Here is a 7,432-nt window from a genome sequence, read left to right on the forward strand (position 1 = left end):
TATATAAGTAAATAAATAAATATATATATGTATATATGGATTCGATAAAATTAAAAAAGCGGTTTAAAATTATTTATTACCTACAAACAGTTTTTGTTTTTGAAAAATTTTAAATACTTTTGAAGTATGGCTAAAATAACATTTCAAAATTTTTTAATTAAAACTTTTTTTAATTTTTAGTAATTTTAAGTAAATTTTTAAATTATCTTTAAATCAAATTTAAATACAATGTGTTTTAATACTTTAATTTATCTACTAAATCTAAAGCGTCTTTTATTAGAATTTTTTTTTTCAGAATTTGCCACTTGAATAGTTTTTGAAGAATTAGAACTTTTGGAATTTGAACAAGCCATCATCAAACAAACTGTTAACAAAAGTCAACTTTATTACCTTACAGTATATAAGGTTGCTTACGAAATACTTACTGCACCAAGCATAAACTTTGTGATCTTAAAGTTAAGTATTACAAAGGTGAACATTTTCGCCCTAAAAAATTCCAACGCTTTCTAAGAATTATTATCAAATGTACGTGTAAAAGTTTCGGTAAAGTTCAAAAAAATTAAATACTTTTATAACACTTTAGTACGTATAAAAGTCGACTTTGCTCTAAAAAAACTCCTAAGCCCCAACTTGTTATGTATGATTGCCAAATGTACGTATAAACGTTAAAAAAAGATCAAAAAAATTAAATACTTTTGTAACAGTTTAGTACGTATAAAAGTCGACTTTGCTCTAAAAAAACTCCTAAGCCCCAACTTGTGATGTATAATTGCCAAATGTACGTATAAAAGTCGACTGAGCATCAGACAAACAACAGACGTAATCAGTCTTCACGCACAACTGAGCACAAATTTATTTTATTAAGACAAAAAACAATGGTGAAAGTTTAAACGCGGTTAGTATGAACGTATAGTAGTTGCGAATATTAGTATAAAATGATCAAACTTCATAAAGCTTTAACTACTAGAACTGTTACGAAATGTTTTATCACTTTATTATAAAAATTTTATACAAGTAATGTTATAAAACAGGCTTGAAAACTAAATTTGCGAAAACGAATATATGACATCATATTTTATAAAAAGGTTCAAACGTAATCAGAGCATAAACTAGTGTTTAAGATAAAGTATCGGTAAAGGTTAGCTGATAAATGTATAAAAGCTGAAAAGCTTGAAAAGTTCATCATATTCCAAAAATCTTTAAAGACTGGAGAGATGAAGTTCTTATCAGTTTTTTTGTTGGCTTTCATGATTGTTGGATATTCTTCTGGTAAAAGCAGTAAGTTTTAACGTAATAAGATTGTTGTAACTAAGCAGAATAGATTTTCTATTGTAGAAAAATTTTCCGACTAATTGCTAAAGAATAAAAGTTTCGTTTTAATGATAAATATCAACACTTTATACTTCAACGAAAGTTCATATATTATAACTTACCACTTTTGCTAATAGAAAATACAATGTTTAAAAAAACAACAATATTTATTAGTCATATTTTTTTTGGTAAATGTTATTGGTTTCTTTAAATACTGTATTTTCTGTTAGCAAAAGTGGTAAGTTTTAATATATGAGCTTTTCTTGAAGTATATAGTGTTGATATTTTTCAGTAAAAGATTATAACTAAACTTTTATTATTAAGCAATTAAATCGAAGTAAATAATCTATCAAGCTTTGGTTTAGTTAAAAACTATACGCGATAACAAACTGTGTACCAATACTGTTAATAAGTTTAATTAAGTTTAAATACTGTTCTTTATTATTTTCGAAGACGGTTTAATTTCTAAATAATAAGTTCCAATATTTTCAAACAACTTTTTTCAAACAACAAAATTTCTTTTTTAACCAAAAGTTAAACTAATATACCAGAAAACTAATACTTACTTAATTGTTAATTTTAAGTTGACAACGAAGACAGACCCCAACACTTTCAAAAACAACAAAACTATTACTAACAAACCTAAAATGATCTTAAAACAGATCTTGTATTTAACCTGAACCACAAGCTTAACTCTAAATAAAAAACCTCTTTTTAAAATCTATTTGTCTGTTTAGTTTTTAACTTTCAGTCGGCAACGGTGATGGATCCCACAAACACTTAAAGTTGCTGGAAGGAGATGTACAGCGACACCTACCCACAAAACATAGAAGGGAAATGTCAGCAGAGGAGCTAATTCTACTCATTAAACTCATTGAGTGCCTTAAAACTTCAAAAGCCTCCGAAGAACGGAACTACTTAAGTTGCGGGCACGAACACAACAAATTTCCAGATGACAACTGAAAGCTACTTGCTATGTCTTCTATATTGCTTATACACTTGACTTGAAGTAATAAATTCTGACTATTTACTGAAATAAACAACTCTTTTTGGTTTTTTTTTAAATAAATGCTTTTAATCAAAACATATTGTCATTTAAATCCCAGTATATATTAAAAATAAACCCAACATAAATTAGAATCTTTTGCAGCAACATAGTTACTTAAAATGATTGTTTTTTTTTTACTAAAAAACAATTCTAAATTCAGATGTGCTTGTTTACAAACACATGGAACTCAGATTCTTTGACTTTCCTAAATTTGTAAAAGTTCATACTCAAATATTAGAATCAGTCATTGAAGTCAATACTTTCTATTGTTAGAGTGATTGTTTATTCACTTGATAGTTTTTTTTTTACTTATATTAGTTTTTAAAAACAAACGGTTTTGCTTAAAGGATTTGGATTTTAAACGTTTAGCTTTTTTTGTCTTATCTGACCATAATTAAATCTTGCTCGAGTTGTTTTCAACTAATTACAACTTTTTCAAACTCTTTTTTTTTGTTTTACACAGATTTAAAAACTCAATGTGCGTGCATAAAACGTAATAAAAACATACTGTCTATATATAAACTTCGCCAAATACGATTAAAACTGTTCTAATTACTAGTAATAACTAACAAAAAAGAGGTATATTTGTTTTATAGTGGCTTTTAAAACATAAAGTTTGTTATAAAATCATGTTTGAGCTTATACGCGATGTACTTTTTGATAGCATAGTTATTAAAAAAAACTTGTTGAATTTTTAAGTTTTCTTTGTGATGAGTTAAAATATAAAAACGGATAACTACTGCAACAAAAAATGTTTATTATAATACAAACATTCATAATAAGCTAATTAAAAAAGATTATACATACTATGATAATTACGAAGCTATACACAAATTGTGTTAACATTTTTGAAATCTCACTTAAAATACATCAGAAAATATTCAATAAATTTACGCTAGGCTATACAATTTCAGGACAATAAAAAATATCAGTTTATACAACTTGTTTTAAAATCTTAAACCGTTTGTAGCTAAAACAAATTAACTTTATGTTTTAAACAGTAAAGCAAGACTCGAGCTAACAACTTACTTATTGAATTAGAAATTTTTGCTTCTGTACACAATAAGGATTTATGTAATTTTTCAATTCAATTCAAGCAGGAAAACAACAATATTACAATCTTAGTATGCAATAATTTAGCAATAAACTTAAGTTAAGCACTGCATTTTTCCATCGGTAATATACACGCTAAGCATACGTCTGCGGCTCTGAACTAATTTTTTAAAACAAAAAAAAAAATTGTGATAAAAAATTACATTTAGGCTAAATATTTAATAAACGCTAACCATTAATATGCTGTTTTATTGCTTATTATATCACTTTTTTTTTAAATAAAATTTTCATACTCAATACTACTATTTGTAAATTAACTTATTGAAAGCATTTGTTTAAAAAATTGTCCCGCGGGTATTAGTTTACCTAAAAATGACCATAATTTGTGTTCTTTATATGAAACAAAAAAAACAGAATGCCAATTCTTTGAGTATTTTCAAAATAGTACAAATTCTAATAAAACTATTTCCATACTTGAAAATCAAGTTAAATTAAAAATTTAGTGTGTATAGAAGTTACTTGGGCAATGAGTATTAATAGTTGTTTACTTGAGATTTGCTATACTGTTTAAGAGAACAAAAAAACTTTAGCTGAAACTATTTATAGGTTTAGGCATCAGATTTTGAACTGAAAATTTTGTGTATAAGAAGTTAAAAGACTATGTTAGAGATATATTGCAAGTTATTACGTACTTTACTTTAAATTACTACTAAAATTCTAATTTTTATGTAAATGATAGTTTAGTTTTTGTAGCAGAAAATAAATTTTGACTTTTATAAAAATACAGAAAAAAGATCAAAAAATAAAAGAAGTAAGTGTACGTTACTCTGAAGTATTATAAACTTACTATAAATAACTTTTTGGTATAAATTACACAGAACTAAAACTTAAAACAAAGATTAGTTATTATACTGAAAACAATTATAAATTAATATATACGAATTTTAATAAGAATAATGAAATTATCATATATAAAAAAATCATATTCAAATAGAATTTGAATTGAAAAATAATATCAAAAATTAGGGTTTCAAAGCATGTGAATAATAAAAAGTATAAATTTGTTTAAAAACATATTAGTTATAACTTAATTGTTTTGCTAAAACAATCGTTTTTGAATATAAAATATAAAATATAAACAATAAATATAAATAAATATAAAAGTACTTGTAAAGTTGTCTTAGACAGGTATTAGTTCAAAAACGGTATCAAGCGCTTTAAACAACAGAGCTAACTTTTACTCAGCGCTAAATAAGGGTCTCCAAACTGCGGCCCGCGAGGTACTTTTCAGCTCAAAATGTTCCTTTTTTTAAACGATAACAATTAAACCAAAGTTTGTGTGCCAAAAGCTTATAATTAAGCTCTTAATTTAACAACTACCCATACTAGCGCTATTATTTTGCTTATTTTATCACGTTTTTGGTTTAAAGTAGTGTTTTTGGTTTTAAAGAAGTGGCTCTCGGAAGACTTTTTTTTAAACTGTGTGGCCCGCGAGTATGTTTTCTAGAAAATTAGCTTTTAGAAGCTGGAGCTAAATTATGATGGAAAATATTAATCTAAAACAAGTTGTTTAAAACGCCTTTAATTTGTTTAATGCTTTCTTTTGTACAGTTTTTTGTTTACAACGTACTTATTCCTTAAGTCTCTTACCATATGTTATAACTAAAAGAATCTAAACAAAGATACTTAAAAAAAAATTTAAAACATTATTTTTCTTGTAAAAATCATACTTCTTTAATATGAATATGTTTAAAATAACTGACAATAACAGCAATTTCTTTTACTTGAGTTGTTATTCGTTTTTTTTGTTTTTTTATGTTGAATCAAAACATAATTTAAAGGTTTGATAAATTACTTTGTAATATACAAAATCGAAATGTGATTGTAAAAAAGTTTTAATAGTTACTTAAAATATGCATATATCTTACCTTTGATTAATTTAAATTAGAATACCTGACAAACTTTATTTTATTTTCTAGTAGTATAAAGTGTTATATGTGTAAGAAATTTATCTATGAAGTTACTTACGGAAAATTAAAACAAATTTTTAAGTTTTATCTTTTATTAATATAGAAAACTTAATTAAAACAAAGTATCTCACAGATCAAGACTTACAATGATAAATGAAAACAAAATAATAATATAGCCTTTTTAGATTTATTAGAAACACATTTTTTTGGTAAGTGAGCAACATATTCCCACAGCGGGGATAATTTGACTATAAAAAAATAGATTTGAGATTTTGTTTGCTAAAACTACAAACTTTTAGTATGAAATGAAAGTAAAAATGAAGTTGATTGTAGAAAAAATTACCGAAATTTTAAAACGTCTGAAAAAAAAACAATTACTGTAAAAAAGTTTAAAGATTTTTTTTTTAGTTGTTAGGCTCCTCTTTTGACCCAAAAATCTTTTTTTTTTTATAATCTTTTTTGGGTTTACCTAACTTCAAGGGGTCTGGGTGTTCGTGTTTCAAAAAAAATCATCAAGCAGCTTTATTCGTTTTTTGACTTGCGAGGTCGATCCATCGCCGAAAACCGGGACTTTATGCGCCGATGAGGATTCAAAGTGGGTTTCGCAGTCCGAAAATATTCCCTGATCGTTTTTGTTAGAGGTTTCTTGTGAATTCTTGGTAAAAATATTGCCTCTGGAAAGTTTTCGACGTTTTGGGAACTTGACATCGTTGTTGACTGAAAATCGGTTGGTGAATAAAAAAAATGATTTTTTACCAAACAAAACATTTAAAAGTTTTTTTATTTGTATTTATATTTAAACTTGTGTTTAAAAGTGAAAACAAACTTTATTTTAATTTTTTTTTTTAATTTTTAAATTTTAATGTTTGGTGTTTAATGACTAAACCATCTTTGGAGTAATAGAAATTATACTTTAATTTGGTTAGATTTTTTTTACAATACAGTTTAGTATGTATTTTAGTTCCAGCATAATTTTATTTAGTCGAAAAAAGCTTTATAATCTAGTTTTTTATACAATCTTAAATTTTAATTTTACTATTATGACCAATTCAAACCGAAAAATAAGTAATAAACTTTTTGTTAGTACTAATGTTATATATTCAAATAAAGCTTCTATATCGGTTTGTTTAAAAAATTTCTTGTGTTAACACTCACCTTTTTTGCTAGCAGAAAATCTAACAACTAAAAAAGCCAACAAAAGAATTGATAATAGTTTCATCTCTTTATTCTTTAAGGCTTTCTGTATTACGACAAACTTTTGACATCCTCTGCAGCTTTTATAAGTTTACCTGTATTTTACCTTAAAAGCTTTTTTCTTGTAATCACAAAGGTTCATGCCAAGTAGAGCGTGTCGTCTTTAAAACGTCTGCAATTCAGACCGCCCGATGCTTTGTGACGTAATAAAACTAACAATCATACGCGATTAACGTGCATTTCATATTCATACTTAAAAAGTAGGGGTTTTAGAGTTTTACTATTGTGAAAACAGTAAAATGTATGTGCATAGCAGAAATACATGCGTGTTGAAAAGATAAAATGCCAATTATTTCGTTTCTGGTTGGCTATTATTTAACTTATTTTTATTTTTAATTCTATGCATTAAAACTTTTTTTTGGTAAGGTGGGTTAGGGGATAAGGGTATAGATGTTCTTAATATTCTGCCGTAATATCACTTTACTTAATTTGCATAATGTTATGAACAATAGAACTTCTAAAACTTTACAGCTGCAACCCAATTTTTACATGGCCAAGATAACTTTTTCATATAAGAAGCTACCTTATTTAAAAAATATGTTTTGTTAAACGTTTTTAATAATGAGTAAGTGAATACTTAAAAACATTCAACTACTGTTATCAAAAAAATGTTTATCATAATACTATTAAACGGTACTTTTTTAATCTAAAAGTAACTTTTGTAAAAATTTGTTTATAAAAATCATTCAAAAATGCTGACATTGTTTAAAAATGCCTAAAACATTTGCAGCGTTCAAGTTTTTGTTTTTGCAGAATGTTTCTTAGAACTAAAAAGTTCATGCTTGACCAAGCATGA

General features: G+C 25.8%; 1 long non-coding RNA gene across 1 annotated transcript; it reads right to left on the bottom strand.

Annotated features, from left to right (window-relative positions):
- Positions 1–5,881: 5,881 nt before the first annotated feature.
- LOC145832096 (uncharacterized) lies at positions 5,882–6,664 on the bottom strand. The gene is made up of 2 exons (XR_014369723.1): positions 6,538–6,664; positions 5,882–6,099 (listed from the first exon to the last, which is right to left on the bottom strand). It is a non-coding gene; the product is annotated as an uncharacterized LOC145832096 (long non-coding RNA).
- Positions 6,665–7,432: the final 768 nt, after the last annotated feature.

The sequence above is a fragment of the Thalia democratica genome, chromosome 3 (assembly GCF_965202585.1).
Source record: "Thalia democratica chromosome 3, ktThaDemo2.hap1.1, whole genome shotgun sequence".
NCBI lineage: Eukaryota > Metazoa > Chordata > Thaliacea > Salpida > Salpidae > Thalia > Thalia democratica.